General features: G+C 42.7%; 1 protein-coding gene across 2 annotated transcripts in view; it reads left to right on the forward strand.

Moving 5' to 3' along the window:
- BMS1 (BMS1 ribosome biogenesis factor) overlaps positions 1-16,695 on the forward strand; it is a 75,571-nt gene extending 58,876 nt beyond the window's left edge. For both annotated transcript variants that reach the window (XR_014026706.1, XR_014026707.1), the window contains exon 26: positions 16,550-16,695. The gene's annotated coding sequence lies outside the window, so the exon portion shown is untranslated. The remainder of the gene's footprint in view (positions 1-16,549) is intronic.
- Positions 16,696-18,040: the final 1,345 nt, after the last annotated feature.

Here is an 18,040-nt window from a genome sequence, read left to right on the forward strand (position 1 = left end):
AATGACAAAGTTACAGCGGACCCCCCACAAACACACACAAAATGTACTTGTGAGCTATCCGCAACGTCACGACTGCTTCACACCACTCCACAGTCCCCTGATCACATTTTGGAGACTTGGCAAACAGCTTGCATTTACACCTGGTTGCAATTCCCTCCTGGGAGTGAGCGTGATTGGTGCCATGCGTTTTGTTGGTTTCCATTAAAAATTGCCCGTTTGTGTTGTAAAAACAGCCATACAATCAAATCAAGTCACAACTGCGGGGACTTATCACTAACAATCTGTGCTCAGTTGTGTGTTACGTGAGGACTACCTACAGTCATCCAGATTTTTACAGTTCAGAACGTAGTATGGAAAAGTTGAGAATGTTTTCTCTACAACGTAAAACGTGGCATAACAGAATTGGAAGGGACCTGGGCAGTTTTCGAATCCAACCCCCTGCTCAAGCAGAAGATCCTGTAAGGTTGTGAAGAAATGGCTGTCCAGTCTCATTCCAAAAACCTCCAGTGATGGAACACCCACAACTTCTGCTGGCAAGCCATTCCACTCGTTAAATGTTCTCATTGTCAGGAAATTTCTCTTTAGTTCTATGTTGAACTTCTCTTTGATGATCTTGCACCTGTTACTTCTTATCCTGCCCTCAGGAGCTTTGGAAAATAAGTTGACTCCCTCTTCTCTGTGATAGCCCCTGAAGTACTTCAAGTCTACTATCATAAGTCCTCTAGCATTGTTTGATGGATGGCATGTCATCAAGTCAGTTTCAACTCACAGAGAGTCTTTCTCTAGGACAAACTGTCTCCAACCTGGTCCTTCGGGTTTTCCAGTGTTGTAAACAGAGTCCATTTTCCTTGGAATGGGACAATTCGCCATGGCCATCTCGCTGTGGCTACCTTGCCATGGCCAACTCTCCATGGCCACCTCACCACGGCCAACTCTTCATGGCCAACTCATCATGGCCAACTCTCCATGACCAACTCGTTGTGGGACCACTCACCACCAGGCAGTTTTAACAATTCAATTGAATTATTTAAAATAAATAAAATACATTCTAATTTTTATCATTCACATTTCATTTTGTCCCTCCTCTTTAATTATTCCATTCCACCATTAATAAGCAGGCATATACATAGAATGAAGGCTACTGCTAAGCTTGTAAGCCGCCCTGAGTCTTCGGAGAAGGGCGGGATATAAATGGAATTAAAATAAATAAATAAATTAGTGTAACTTTTGTCCTGCAGCAAGTTGTCCCACGATGAGTTGGCCATGTTGAGTTGTCCTGCGGCACGTTGGCTCTGACAAGGTGGCCATGGCAAGTTGGCTGTGGTGAGTTGGCCATGATGAATGCTGATCATCCTTATTTTCTCTCTCTTTCCACATTTCCCGATAATTATGGACTTTTCCAAAGAGCTACATCTTTCTCCGATGTTTCCAAAATGTGATAATCTGAATCGGATCATTTGGGTCTCATGTGAGAACTCTGGGTTGATTCGTTTGATGATCCATTGATGATCCGAAAACCTCCGTAAAGTTATCACGTGATAAATCTTGTTGCCTGTGTGATTCTGACCTCTGCAGCATAGTCGCATCCAATTTAATATTCCGAAAAAAAGATGGTAATTTCTGGACTCTATTGCGCGGAAGGGGCAAATTTCAAACAGATGTTAACATATGTTTGAGAGCAATACAAATTAAGTGGATTGATCTGCAGCATACATGACCACATATTCATGTAAAGATGTAATAAGCAACCACATCCCAAAGAAAACAATGCATAGTCTCAAATAGTACCAGGGCTCCTATCAATTATATGTGTCGTTTCTGTACTGAATCTCTCTCCGTGTGTTTTCAATTTAAGCTACATGTCAGCCATTTGAACTGTGTCATATATTTTACACATTAAATATGTTTATCAAAACTGGGTTCAGCCACTTCTGACAAGAACGATGGGGTACAAATGTTATAGATTAATATGCATTATTGTAGATTTGTTTATTGCCTCTTAGGTCACGTGTTCTTCACAAATGTAGAATATAGAACATAGAATCGTAGGGCTGGAAGGGACAATGGAATAGAATGGAATGGAACAGAACAGAACAGAATAGAATAGAATTTTTTTTTTAATCCCATTTATATCGCACCCTTCTCCGAAGACTCAGGGCGGCTTACAATCTAAGCACAAATCAATGTGCGTAGCAATAGCCTTCATTCTATGTATATGCCTGCTTATTAGGGCTTTCGGGGGGCCCCAAGCGGCGGCATTACAAAGTCAGCTTATTGCCCCCAACAATCTGGGTCCTCAATTTACCTACCTGGGAAGGATGGAAGGCTGAGTCAACCTTGAGCCTGGTGGGATGCGAACCTGCACTAATTGAAGGCAGCTGGTGTTACTTAAGGAGGCATTAGCCCACTGCTCCACCAAGAATAGAATAGAATAGAATAGAATAGAATAGAATAGAATAGAATAGAATAGAATAGAATAGAATAGAATAGAATAGAATAGAATAGAATAGAATAGAATAGAATAGAATAGAATAGAGAATGCAGAATGGAATGGAATGGAATAAAGAATAGAATAGAATAGAATAGAATAGAATAGAATAGAATAGAATAGAATAGAATAGAATAGAATAGAATAGAATAGAATAGAATAGAATAGAATAGAATAGAATAGAATGCAGGATAAAATAGAACAGAACAGAACAGGAATAGAATAGAGTAGAGTAGAGTAGAGTAGAGTAGAGTAGAGTAGAGTAGAATAGAATAGAATAGAATAGAATAGAATAGAATAGAATAGAATAGAATAGAATAGAATAGAATAGAATAGAATAGAATAGAATAGAATAGAATAGAATAGAATAGAATAGAATAGAAGTGGAAGGGACTTTGGAGGTCTTCTAGTCCAAACCTCTCTCTTTAACAAGCTTTCACCCATTACTTCTTGTTCTTCCCTCGGACTTTGGAGAAGAAGTCAATAACCTCTTATCTGGGACAGCTTCTCAAGAACTAGATGACAGTCATCATGTCACCCCTACTCCTCCTCTTTGTTACCGCTAGACAAGCCCAGTTCCTGCAGCCGTTCTTTGTATGTTTTAGCCTCCAGCTCCCTAATCATCTTTGTTGTTCTTCTCTGTGCGCTCTTTCCAAAGTCTCAGCATCTTTTTAGTGTCACGGTGACCAGAACTGGAAGCAGTCTTCCAAGTCATTGTAAAGTGGTATTATCACTTCTTGTGATCTTGACACTATCTCTCTGTTGATGCAACCCAGGACTGCATTGGCTTTTTTTGGCAGCTGCAGCGCAGTGCCGGGTCATCCTTAAATGGGGATCCACCAGGACACCCAGAGCCCTCTCAAAGTAAGATAAAGTAACTCTATAAAGTTACTTTCTCTGACTTTTGGGTGAGGCTTTGACTGCAGTGCCGAGTTCACAGATGTTTTACTCTTGGCAATCCTTGTGGTAAAAATAGATTTTCTTCCACTGAGTTAGCTGTCTGATTTGGAAGGAGTACACACACACACACACACACACACACACACACACACACACACACACACATAAAGAAGATAAAATATTGCACACTGACTAAATGGAAGCTTGGGGGAAAAAAGCCACCATCTTATGTCTTGAAAAGGTGTTTTTTTTGTTTTAGCTCAGAAATGACAAACTGGAAATCAAAAGCCAGATCCACAGCTGTTAACTGAGGTCATTAAAAATAAACGTACTTTTGATTCACTGTGTCCTTCGCCAAGGAATTAAATTGGCTATTCTGGCTGACGAATTTCCAGCAATTTCCATAGCTGTGGAGCCCATGGCGCTCTCTCAGCCTGGGTGTTTTCTTGCAGACGTTTCATTACCAAACTAGATAACATCATCAGTGCTAGAAGAAAGAGTGGTTTGTGGAGAGGAGGAGGAGGAGGAGGAGGAGGAGGAGGACAACGACTGTGGAGTCCTTGGTGCTCTCTGAGCTTAGTTGTTTTCTTGCAGATGTTTCATTACCCAACTAGGTAGCCTCATCAGTGCTAGTAAGGGTAGTAGTAAGTAGTTTGCTGTACAAAACCCTAACTCTCTGACCAGCACTGATGATATTACCTAGTTGAGTCAGGAAACGTCCGCAAGAAAACCCCCAAACTCATAGAGGACCAGCTGAGCTACAAATATTCTTTTCCAGCAATTTCCGTAGTTCAACCTTAGTCCTATGTCGAGTGAAGGGCACCCACAGATGTCAGCCTTTAAGTTCTCTTTCCCCGATAGGTTGCCATTCAAGTACATCGGACCACAATTCCCAGCACCCCCATTGCTCATGCTGGCTGGCAGTAATGGGATCTGTAGTCCAGTGCATTGGATAGGGCTCAGAGATATTGTGGAATGCGCTGAAGATCTTATTAATTTTTTTTCATCCACATATTATTAGAAATGCCATGCCATTGGATGACTTTTTTCCCCCCTTCAAATTACTGTTAAGGTTGCATATCTTGAAATAACTGTTTTGAACTTGCAGAGAAGTCACTCCTTAAACAGCGCCTGGGCTCCCTGTTTTGAATTCAGCTTGCTATTTACACGGAAGCAAAAGATTATCTGACTTTATGTATAATCCTCTTTCATGGCGTCCCAACGATTTGTTATATAATTGTTCAGCGGGCTCTGGACTTCCCTAAGCCCTTTTTGTTCTGCACGAATCTCTTAAGAGCTGGCTTACTTGCTTGTCTTTTGATTTGTGATGCTGCTGTTAATAAGAATTGTTTCTTGGAAATCGCTACTAAGACCTCTCTGGCAGATATTATTGTGGGAGGCTGGATTTATGCATCTGGTGGAATGGGTTTTATTGTATGTGGAGAAGATCTCTAGGTTCCCACTAATCAACTTTGCTTAAATTTATCAAGTGGGATAGAGGCTTTACATAAATCAATTTTGGGAGATCGGTCAGATCTTTGATACCGTGACCAGCATATCGCACGAGGGAATAAATAAACTTGTTTTTTTACTGTGGTTGCATCTTAAAGCAAATATTTGCTTCCTCTGCCATGGGCTTATCTCTACATGCATGTAGGTAAGACCTGGAGCAGTTATATTGTGCCTTTGTGGCTTCTTAATTTAGTATTTTCTTGACATTCACACCGTATCCCCTTCCACATTTCATTCCACACTGCTGAGGTTTATACTTTTCATTTCATTGGATTAAAATATATAATGTATAATAAATGTATATATTTTTAAATGTTAATTACTCTACTTTCAAGATAGTTTTTATGTTTTTAAATGTTTGTTTTAGCAATAGCGGTAGCACGTAGACTTATATACCACTTCATACTTCTTTACAGCCGTCTCTAAGTGGTTTACAGAGTCAGCCTGTGGCCCCCAATAATCTGGGTCCTCATTTTACTGACCTTGGAAGGATGGAAAGCTGAGTCAATCTTGAGCCAGTCAGGATTGAACTGCAGGCAGTGGACAGAGTTAGCCTGCAATGCTGCAATCTAACCACTGCGCCACCAGGGCTCCTTAGCTATGTAGTTTTAGCTACCTTTACCTATGTATTGTCTTTTATTTCATTATTATTGTATACTGCCCAGAAACATTTCTTGTAAGATAGGCAGCTATATAAATGTGATGGAATAGGTAGGTAGGTAGGTAGGTAGGTAGGTAGATAGATAGATAGATAGATAGATAGATAGATAGATAGATAGATAGATAGATAGATAGATGATAGATAGATAGATAGATAGATAGATGATAGATAGATAGATAGATAGATAGATAGATAGATAGATAGATAGATAGATAGATACTATTAGATAAATGATAGAAGATGGGTGGAAGGAAGAAATAGTATAAAAACAAAGAAAGGAAAGAAAGAAAGAAAAAGAGAATTAGATAAATGATAGAAGATGGATGGAAGGAAGGAATAAATAGTATAAGAAAGAAAGAAAGAAGGAAAAGAGAAAGAAAGAAAGAAAGAAAGAAAGAAAGAAAGAAAGAAAGAAAGAAAGGAAGGATTAGATTAGGATAGATAGATAGATAGATGGAATAGAGATTATTAGATGATATAACATGGTTGGATGGAAGGAAGGAAGGGATAGTATTAGATGATAGATAGATAGATAGATAGATAGATAGATAGATAGATAGATAGATAGATGATAGATAGATAGATAGATAGATAGATAGATAGATAGATAGATAGATAGATAGATAGATAGATAGATAGATAGATAGATAATGGATGGGAAGAAAAGGAAGGAAGGAAGGAAAGGTTACCGGTAGTTAGTGTTAGATAGATAGATAAATGAGAGAGATTCCCCCCCTACTATTATAAACTGAAATGAAGAAAAAAAAATCTCCTTGACCAATAATCTTGAAAGTAGACAGTAGGGATCCATTTCTTTATTATTGCTGGGAAAAGTGTGCACATGTCGACCTCAAATCCTGAGACAGACGTGACTTAGCTCACTATCTGATCATCGGATTAAGACGTGGGACCAGGGGCTTTTCTCCAAGGCAGCTATCCAAAAATCATGGGCTTCTGTGGATCTTTCCCTCTCTTGCTTATATGTGTTACGTCAAAATCTTCAGGCAACTGAAATGGATTGAAGATTTCACACTAGCAGTTTAGAACGTAATTGGTGGTGACAAATGCCTAATGCAGACATGTTTCCTTTTGCAAAGGCTGGCTGGAGCTTTAGACTGCCGATGCAGACCTGGTTATCAAAGACAAGGCTGATTCTTTCTTGACTTGCATGAGCCATTCATTTCAATTAGTAGCCATTCAACGTTAATTAGCAATTTCCTTTTGAGAAAATTAACAGAAAGGCAGAGTTGGAAGAGACCTGGGAGGTCTTCTAGTCCAACCCCTGCTTAGGCAGGAAACCCTAGACCAGGGGTAGGCAACCTTGGCTCTTTTATGACTGGTGGACTTCAACTCCCAGAATTCCTGAGCCAGCATGGGGGAACTATGGCCCCTTCGTGACTCGCCGACTTCAACTCCCAGAATTCCTGAGCTGGCATGGCTCAGCTTGGAAACTCTCCCTTTCCCCTCAGCATGGCTGGCTCAGGAATTCTGGGAGTCGAAGTCCACCAGTCATAAAAGAGCCAAGGTTCCCTACCCCTGCCCTACACCATTTCAGACAAATGGTTGTCCAGTGATGGAGTGCTCACAACTTCTGAAGGCAAGCCCTTCCACTGATTAATTGTTCTTACTGTCAGGAGACTTAGAACATAAAACATAGAATAACAGAGTTGAAAAGGACTTTGAAGGTCATCTAGTCCTACTCCATCCATCAGCAAGAGAGTCTATATACCATTTCAGACAGATGGCTGTCCAATCTTCTTGAAAACCTCCAGTGATGTGGCAGTGATTTCTCCTTATATTCTAGAACCTTAACTCTCCTATTAAACAAGCAAAAAATAAATAAATAAATAAATAAATAAATAAATAAATAAATAAATAAATAAAGCAAAGGTTCCTTCAACTCAAGTTTTATTCCTGGGTTTCGAGGGATCCACCTCCAGGGATGTCCCCAAATGTTTTTAAAAGCCAACAGGCGTCAAAAAACTCAAAATGACACCATCTCACCTTTTTAATGTATGTCATGCAGATATGTCTGCTTCTTGACCACATTGTGCAGTTTCTACAAAAATATTGTCACCATCATTGTAGCCATTGCCCATCCACTGCAGGATGAAAGCCTCTTCCGCATGTTTCCAACCAACATGGACCTGGGCTTCCTTTTGCCAGTTGGACCAGCCAATACTTGCTGATGTCGTCAATCCATCTTCTTTTAGGTCTTTTTCCTGGATGCTTTTGATCAACCAAGCAGCATCCATTTGGCAACTTCCTTGGTCCACCTGCTGTCAACGCAACGCAATGCAATGTTTTTGCATTGGCAACAGATGGAAATGTAGCCATCTTTTCCCTTTCACTTTTAGAGTTAGATGATGCTGGGAGGGGATGTGAATGAAAGTCCAGCTAGACATAACAACACTAAACGTAGCGTGAGAATCAAGGTTACTGAGCCCGGAGCTGATAAAAAAATTGGCTGGCTGGAGAGCTGGAGAGGAAGCCCGCGCTTCAAGCTAGTTGGGGAATGTGATTTATGACTGCAGATTGGAGGAGGGAATTGTGCTCGGATAATATGTGGATAATATGGAATTCAGTTTTTGGCTTTGATTATTTAGTGCCGATATTCTGCTACTCGAATAAAAGATCCTTTAAGGTAAAGAAAGCCTCAAAGTTCTTTTGAAGAGTTTTGTCTGTTGGAACCATGACAATATCTGTCAATCCAGACCAGCCAATCAGGCTGTCAAGATTCTGTCTCAAGTGTTTTGGAGGCTGTGAGAACTCAGAACCCAGTTCTTGCTATGTGACCAGCCCGCTTCTGTTTTAATTAAGAGCCTTGGTGGAGCAGTGGGCTAATGCCTCCTTAAGTAACACCAACTGCCTGCAATTAGTGCAGGTTCAAGTCCCACCAGGCTCAAGGTTGACTCAGCCTTCCATCCTTCCGAGGTAGGTAAAATGAGGACCCAGATTGTTGGGGGCAATTAAGCTGACTTTGTAATAATGCCGCTTGGGGGGGGTGTGTGAAAGCCCTAATAAGCAGGCATATACATAGAATGAAGGCTACTGCTAAGCTTGTAAGCCGCCCTGAGTCTTCGGAGAAGGGCGGGATATAAATGGAATTAAAATAAATAAAAAATAATTCTTTTATTCTTTTGATGGCATCATCTACTTTCCTTTGTTCTCTGATCCATGTGTGTGTGTGTGTGTGTGTGTCTAACTTGTCTTGTGATGCCGAGCACGGATACTTCCACGGCTCTTCATGCCACTCGTAGCTCCGAAAGTGTAATTCTGCTTGCTCCTCTTGCTTTCCAAACATCTGTGCTTTTCTGTTTGTTTTCTAAAACAGGAGTCAGCTTGACCTATTGGCAGGGAGCCAAATTTTTACACGTGGGTCTCCAAAGGAAACCTTTGGGGGCCTGGACAGGTGTGGTCTTTGGGGGACCTCAGTCTGGCATGGATGAGCTTCAGCTGCTGATGTTCAGTGCTGGTCTTCAATAATGAACCAGCCAGTTGCTCCTGGCTAGTCATAAACATCAGGAAGATAGTGACAGCCGCCTCATGTCTTGCACTGAACAGCTGGTAGTCAAAAGAATATTAGCTCATGAATAAAGTTGCATTGAGCTGTCGTGGATTATCGCTATTTCCTCCTTTTCTTTTGTCAAATCCTTTTTTTAAGTTTGATGCCATAATAACTTCTTAAAGATGAGTATCATATGTTAAAGGAGGGCTGTGTCCAGTGGGACCTTTGTCTTCCTTCGCTCAGAAATGACTCACGATCATCATGACCTTGACTATCATCCTAAACGTTTCATATTAGAATAGAGGAAGGTATTCACATGGAGCTAGTCGTTGACCTCCTGAGAGTGGAGAAGGCAGAACAATCTTTCGGCCTTCTTCACGCTTGGAACACGGCATCCAGTTTTGGTCACCCTCTTATAAAAAAGACGTGGCGACTCTGTAAAAAAGAGTCCAGAGAAGAGCAACAAAGATGATTGTCCCAAAGGTGGTTTTTTTTCAGGAGGCAACTGGACTTTCTTGTTTTGCCTCGAAGACATTTCGCTTCTCATCCAAGAAGCTTCTTCACCTCTGACGAGATGTTGAAGAAGCTTCTTGGATGAAAAGCGAAATGTCTTCAAAGAAAAACAAGGAAGTCCAGTTGCCTCCTGGAAAAGGCACCTTTGGGACAACCAGGACCTGGATGATGGAGAATCTCCAATAAACAAAGATCATTGGGGGACTGGAGGCTAAAACATATAAAGAACGGTTGCAGGAATTGGGTATGTCTAGTTTAATAAAGAGAAGGACGAGGGGGGACATGATAGTCTTACCATATTTCAGGGGGTGCCCCAAAGAAGAGGGAGTCAAGCTGTTCTCCAAAGCATCTTAAGGCAGGACAAGAAGCAACGGATGGAAACTAATCAAGGAGAGAAGCAACCTAGAACTAAGGAGAAACTTCCTGACAGTTAGAACAATTAACCAGTGGAACAGCCTGCCTCCAGAAGTTGTGAATGCTCCAACACTGGAAGTTTTTAAGAAGAAATCAGGACAACCATTTGTCTGAAATGGTATAGGGTTTCCTTGCCTGAGCAGGGGGTTGGACTAGAAGACCTCCAAGGTCCCTTCCAACTCTGTTATTCTGTATTCAGTGTCCCTCACCACCGCTGGAAAGCAACATCTTGTTTTTCATGGACTCCTTAAGAAGCTAGGACAGTCTGTCTTCTCTCTAACAGAAGGATTTATTCAGAGTACTGCTTCAACTTAATTTGGAAATTGCGCTTCCTGCATCTCTGAAATTAAGCCATTGCTCACATCAAAACATTTTTTTTGATGATAGCTATTGTGATGGCTCTTTCTCCTTTAACCTCACCTCTGTTTTGAAGGAAAGTTCTTTCTTTTATTTTGGGTCCTCCTAAAAGGGACGCGGTGGCTCAGTGGGTTAGGACGCTGAGCTTGTCGATCAGAAGGTCGCCAGTTTGGCGGGTCGAATCCTGAGTGCCGTGTAGCAGAGTGAGCGCCTGTTACTCGTCCCAGCTTCTGCCGACCTAGCAGTTCGAAAGCACGTAAAAATGCAAGTAGAAAAATAGGGACCACTGCGGTGGGAAGGTAACAGCGTTCCGTGCGCCTTTGGCGTCTAGTCATGCCGGCCACATGACCACGGAGACGTCCTCGGACAAGCGCTGGCTCTTCGGCTTTGAAACAGAGATGAGCACCGGCCCCTAGAGTCGGAAACGACTAGCACACATGTGCGGGGGAACCTTTACCTTTACCTAAAAGGGACGCAGTGGTTCAGTGGGTTAGGCCGCTGAGCTTGTTGATTAGGTCGGCAGTTTGGTGGGTCGAATCCCGAGTGCCGCGTAGCAGAGTGAGCGCCTGTTATGCGTCCCAGCTTCTGCCAACCTAGCAGTTCGAAAGCAGGTAAAAACGCAAGTAGAAAAATAGGGACCGCTACGGTGGGATGGTAACAGCGTACTGTGCGCCTTTGGCGTCTAGTCATGCCGGCCACATGACCACGGAGACGTCCTTGGACGAGCACTGGCTCTTCGGCTTTGAAACGGAGATGAGCACCGGCCCCTAGAGTCGGAAACAACTAGCACGCATGTGCGGGGGAACCTTGACCTTTACCTTTTAATCAGGGTGCAAATTTGTATCTTAAAAACAGAAACAAAAATTAATTGGTTTTCTTCACCTTTTTCTAATTACCGTAAAAACATAGAATGCTTCATAGAAGAGACCATTGAGATAATCCTTCCTAACTTTTTGGACCTCTGTACAAGTCTGATTGCCTGATTTGCCTGATGAAGACTGGTAGTAAGAATGTGTTGTATGTATTCAAGGTAGGCGTTTACTGACAATCCTATCAGCAACGCTGATTCTCTTGTTTCTTCTCCCAACTTCTCCCTCTAAAACTAGGAAGGAATTAGGAAATTCTAGAATTTGCCAAACATGTCTCACAATTCAAAGGATCAGTCATAAATTGTTCTTGTTGTTAGTTGCAAAGTTATATCCGACCCATCGTGACCCCATGGACGACGTTCCTCCAGGCCTTCCTGTCCTCCGCCATTTTCTGGAGTCCCTTTAAGCTCACGCCTACTGCTTCAGTGACTCCATCCAGCCACCTCATTCTCTGTCGTCCCCTTCTTCTCTTGCCCTCAACCTTTCCCGGCATTAGGCTCTTCTCCAGTGAGTCCTTCCTTCTCACTAGGTGGACAAAGGATTTGAGTTTCAAGGATCTGGCCTTCTAAAGAGCAGTCAGGGTGGATCTCCTCTAGGACTGACCGTTTTGATCGCCTTGCAAGGCACTTGCAGGAGTCTTCTCCAGCACCACAGTTCAAAGGCCTCAATAAATAGTATTGTATTAACCACTGAAAACTTGTTTTACTCATCGCCTTGGTGTGAAACTTACAGTTTGAATAGGAATCTGTTTTGGAAGGGTCTGAAAAGAGAATAGCTTTTTATGAGCTTGAAATACTTCCCAAATGCTCACCAAGCTTTGAGAGGTTTGGTCTCAAGAAGCTTTGAGAACTTCCCTGTTGGAAATAGTTTGGAACAAAATGTCTGCACAGCCTTCCTTTCACCCCTGCCTTGCATCTTGGTGGCTTCATGGAGCCAGAAGTTCTTGGCTGTAACACAGAATGAGTTTTCTTCTAGGATGTCCCAAAGATGCTTTTTTCAGGAGGCAACTGGACTTCCTTGTTTTTCTTTGAAGACGTTTCCCTTCTCATCCAAGAAGCTTCTTCAGCCGTGACTGGATGGTGGGGAAGGGAAGGATTTATCCTCCTTGCAGACAGAATATAAATCCTTCCACTCCCCACCATCCAGTCAGAGCTGAAGAAGCTTCTTGGATGAGAAGCAAAACATCTTCAAAGGAAAACAAGAAAGTCCAGTTGCCTCTTAAAAAAGCACCTTTAGGACAACCATGACTTGGAGGACTGAGAACCTCCATAGACATTTCTTCCAGGATATTCTGAGTCTAGTCTATAGTTCTAGAAATTGTTGATGAAGTCCATTCAACTGACTAGGTCCGACTCATCTTAGTGTTTTGAAAGCAGCTCAAGTCAGCCTCTAATCAGAATCAGAATCAGAATAGAGCTGGAAGGGACCTTGGAGGTCTTCTAGTCCATCCCCCTGCTCTAGCAGGAAACCCTATGCCCCATTTCAGAAAAGTCTCTTCTTGAGCACCCACAACTTCCAGTGTCAAGCTGTGCCACTGGTTAATTGTCTTCACTGTTAGGAAATTTCTCCTTAGTTCCAGGTTGCTTCTCTCCTTGATTAGTTTCCATCTGTTGCGTCTTGTCCTGCCTTCTGGTGCTTTGGAAAATAAGTTGACCCCTTTCTCTTTGTGGCATCCCCTCAAGTATTGGAAGACTGCTATCATGTCCACCACCACCCCAAGTCCTTCCTCTCTCCAGACTGACCATACCCAACTTCTGCAATCGTTCTTCATGTGTTTTAGTCTCCAGGCCTTTAATCGTCTTAGTTGCTCTTTCCAGAGTCTCAGCATCTTTTTTGTAATGTGGTGACCAGAACTGGTGGACACCTATGTCTTCTATCAAGCTAGAAGTCTGATCTGGATTCCATAACAATCTTATCTTTTGTTCCCCAGGGGAAAAAAAAACAAGGTCACCCCCATTATTGCTTCACACTGATGCGTGACATGCTCCCACGCTATCAAAATATCAGGACAATATGTCCACCGGTAGAAAGAGGAAATTGAGTTTGTTTCTGAAGATAAGCTTTTATAAACAGCCTTAGCTCAATCGCCTGATGTTCTTTGTTAGATTAATTGGGCTGCCTCTCTGAATGAGCAGTTCCTGGGCTTTGAGACGGGGTGGACATTTTAGAGATGGGCGTTTTATCTTGACGAGCAGCTAACTGATGCTTCTATGTTGCTTGTTGTAGAAGGAAAGCATTATTAGTCTTGAGGCGCAGTTTATCTCATTAAATGCATGTGTGGCTCACTTATTGTTAGCACTTAACTGGGGTGGAATGGATCTGGGGAAAGTCCAAACGGTTATGAAGAGGCAAGTTATATACGAGACAGACGACAAGTGGCGTGTGAGCTAACAAATGCAACGTGTTAAAAAAAACAACAACCTTGTGTTCGTTGATACCTTCTGAGAGAGCCTGACATTTTTTTTTCTTTTTGATGTGAGCACAGCAACTTTCTGCTCAATTGTGCTAGTAGAACATAGAAAGATAGGATTGAGAGGGACCTTGGAGGTCTTCTAGTCCAGCCCCCTGCTCAAGCAGGAGAACCTATATCATCTCAGACAGGTGGATGTCCAATCTCCTCTTAAAAAATCTCCAGTGATGAAGCGCCCACGATTTCTGGAGGCAACTTCTGTTCCCCTGTTTAATTGTCCTCACTGTCAGGAACTTTCTCCTTAATTCCAGGTTGCTTCTCTCCTTAACCAGTTTCCAAACATTGTTTCTCGTCCTTCCCTCTGGTGCTTTGGTGAACAATCTGGCCCCTCTGCCTTGTGGCAGCCCCTCAGATACTGGAACACTGCTATCATGTCTCCCCTATTTCTTCTTTTCCTTAGACTTGTTGTTGTTAGTTGCGAAGTTGTGTCTGACCCATCGCGACCCCATGGACAATGTTCCTCAAGGCCTTCCTGTCCTGTACCATCTTCTGGAGTCCCTTTAAGCTCACACCTACTGCTTCAGTGACTCCATCCAGCCACTCATTCTTAGTCGTCCCCTTCTTCTCTTGCCCTCAACCTTTCCCAGCATTAGGCTTTTCTCCAGTGAGTCCTTCCTTCTCATTAGGTGGCCAAAGTATCTGAGTTTCCACTTCAGGATCTGGCCTTCTAAAGAGCAGTCAGGGTTGATCTCCTCTAGGACTGACCGGTTTGATCGCCTTGCAGTCCAAGGGATTCGCAGGAGTCTTCTCCAGCACCATAGTTCAAAGGCCTCAATTCTTTGCCGTTCAGCCTTCCTTATGGTCCAACTTTCACAGCCATACATTGCAACTGGGAAAACCATAGCCTTGACTATACGGGGTTTTGTTGGCAGGTTCCTTAGACTTGTTGTTGTTAGCTGCGAAGTCATGTCCGACCCATCGCGACCCTATGGACAACATTCCTCCAGGCCTTCCTGTCCTCTACCATCTTCTGGAGTCCATTTAAGCTCACGCCTACTGCTTCAGTGACTCCATCCAGCCACCTCATTCTCTGTCGTCCCCTTCTTCTATTGCCCTCAATCTTTCCCAGCATGAGGCTCTTCTCCAGTGAGTCCTTCCTTCTCATTAGGTGGCCAAAGTCTTCAGGATCTGGCCTTCTAAAGAGCAGTCAGGGTTGATCTCCTCTAGGACTTGATTGCCTTGCAGTCCAAGGGACTCGCAGGAGTCTTCTCCAGCACCATAGTTCAAAGGCCTCAATTCTTTGGCGCTCAGCCTTTCTTATGGTCCAGCTTTCACTGCCATACATTGCAACTGGGAAGACCACAGCCTTGACTATACGCACTTTTGTTGACAGGGTGATGTCTCTGCTTTTTAGTATGCTGTCTAGATTTGCCATGGCTTTCCTCCCCAGGAGCAAGCGTCTTTTAATTTCTTGGCTACAGTCCCCATCTGCAGTGATCTTGGAGCCCAGGAAAATAAAATCTGTCACTACCTCCATTTCTTCCCCATCTATTTGCCAGGAATTGAGAGGGCCGGATGCAATGATCTTGGTTTTCTTAATGTTTAGTTTCAACCCACGTTTTGCACTCTCCTTCTTCACCCGCAACAAGAGGCTCTTTAGTTCCTCTTCACTTTCTGCCATTAGAGTGGTATCATCTGCATATCTTAGGTTGTTGATATTTCTCCCGGCAATCTTAATTCCAACTTTTGATTCATCTAGCCCTGCCTTTCTCATGATGTGCTCTGCATATAAGTTAAATAGGCAAGGTGACAGTATACAGCCTTGCCGGACTCCTTTCCCAATTTTGAACCAATCAGTGGTTCCGTGTCCAGTTCTCACTGTTGCTTCTTGGCCCGCATATAGGTTTCTCAGGAGACAAATAAGATGGTTTGGTACTCCCATCTCTTTAAGAACTTGCCACAGTTTGTTGTGATCCACACAATCAAAGGCTTTAGCATAGTCAATGAAGCAGAAGTAGATGTTTTTCTGGAACTCTCTAGCTTTCTCCATGATCCAGCGTATGTTGGCAATTTGATCTCTAGTTCCTCTGCCTCTTCGAAATCCTGCCTGTACTTCTGGTAGTTCTCGATCCACATACTGCTGAAGTCTAGCTTGTAGGATTTTAAGCATGACTTTACTAGCATGAGAAATGAGTGCAATGGTGCGATAGTTTGAACATTCTTTGGCACTGCCTTTCTTTGGAATTGGAATGTAAACTGATCCCAAATCCCATAGCCGTTCTTATGTATGTTTTAGTCTCCAGGCCCCTGATCATTTTAGTTGCTCTTCTTTGATTTTTTTAAAAATTCACCAGTCAGTATGGCAAGAAGTTTATCCTGGCTGGAATCTTATTAAATTGCAATCCCGATGCATTTTTTAAGAACAGTCATCCTGGCAACTTGGTTCTCGACAATATCAATGCAGAGATGAAGATGTTCTTCACAAGTGTTCACAGCTAGAGAAGACTGATATAAAACTCTGGTGACATTTGGAGATTTCATCAGATTTCTGTTTCTTAGCCTTTGTAGGGTATGTAATTCGGAAGTGTGTTGGGTCCTCCAGACACATTCTCCCCTATTCGTGGGAATTCAACAATGATCTCGTTGGAGAGAGACGCTTTTTGTTTTTTACAATCTTCCTAATGTCCATTGTCTTACCCCATTTTTTAATGCATACGCGTTAGAACGTTTGAAAAGACATATCGTCTCTTTTTTTTTTTCCTCCTCATCTGTTTTTGGATGCAGGTGGATGAGCTGGTTATTCAAGGTCATCAAATGTGAGTCTGTCCATCCCGGCAATATTTATGAAAGGGCTTTCATCTAACTCTTAATTGAAATTAGCGTTGAGTAATCTTTTTTTTCTTTCTTTTCCCCCCAGTAACTTTCCAAGGAGACAAATTTAACTTGACAGAGGCACAAGAAGGCTGGATTTGAGCTCTCCAAACGGAAGCACAAAATGTGGCCAAGATTATAAATCCCCACCTGATGTTATGATGCAGATGTTAATTGGTGCCAAGTTCCATTTTTAGCAGTTCCTGTAAGCATCCCAAGGACCAGAGTAAAGTCCTTAGCGCATTACAAAGAGAAGACGCTCCAGAGAGGACATATCATTCTGAAGCACCGTGGATGAGAAACGTCTTCTAGATTGAGAATCGCACCAGATATTCAACAGGTGGGTGAGGCAGCTGTCACTATCTTCCTGATGTTTATGACTAGCCAGGAGCAACAGGCAGGTTCATTATTGAAGACCAGCACTGAACATCAGCAGCTGAAGCTCATGCATGCCAGACTGAGGTCCCCCAAGGCCACATCTCTCCAGGCCCCCAAACGTTTCCTTTGGAGACCCACGTGTAAAAATTGGTTCCCTGCCAATAGCTCAAGCTATTGACTCCTGTTTTAGAAAACAAACAGAAAAGCACCTTTGGGACAATCAGGCCTGGATGACCGAGAACCTCCATAGACATTTTTACGCAATCCTGACAAAACTGTAGGGCTCTCACTGTTCTAGATGATGAGTTTCCTGAGCTATTTGGTTGGCCATGATCTGACAAGGTTTGAGGTACCTAATTACATTATCAACGCAGCGGATAGTGGTGCTCCGAGAATGAAAATGGCTTCAGTGCAAACTGTCTTGAGGCACATATAACACGAATCTTCCTACTGTTCTCAACCTGGGCACTTCCCAGATTTGGTGAGCTTCAGTTTCCAAAATTCCCTTGCCAACATAGCCTTTGTTGAGAATTGTGGGGGCTGGAATTTCCACCCATCTGGAAATTGCCCATCTGCTTGCATTAGCTTTTTTCTTCTTCAATTGTTAGACTTACAGATCGCATGTCCCCAGTTTAGACTGGAGGCTAAAACATATAGGGAATTGGGTATGTGTAGTTTAACAAAGAGAAGGACTAGGGGTGACATGATAGCCGTGTTCCAATATCTCAGGGGCTGCCACAAGAAGAGGGAGTCAAGCTATTCTCCAAAGCACTTGAAAGCAGGACAAGAAGCAACGGATGGAAACTAGTCAAGGAGAGAAGCAACCTAGAACTAAGGAGAAACTTCCTGACAGTTAGAACAACTAACCAGTGGAACCACCTGCCTCCAGAAGTGGTGAATGCTCCAACACTGGAAGTTTTTAAGAAGAGACTGGCCAGCCATTTGTCTGAAATGGTATAGGGTTTCCTGCCTGAGCAGGGGGATGGACTAGATGACCTCCAAGGTCCCTTCCAACTTCTTCTTCTTCTTCTTCTTCTTCTTCTTCTTCTTCTTCTTCTTCTTCTTCTTCTTCTTCTTCTTCTTCTTCTTCTTCTTCTTCTTCTTCTTCTTCTTCTTCTTCTTCTTCTTCTTCTTCTTCTTCTTCTTCTTCTTCTTCTTC

The sequence above is a fragment of the Vipera berus genome (assembly GCF_964194415.1).
Source record: "Vipera berus genome assembly, chromosome: 5".
NCBI classification, from domain to species: domain Eukaryota; kingdom Metazoa; phylum Chordata; class Lepidosauria; order Squamata; family Viperidae; genus Vipera; species Vipera berus.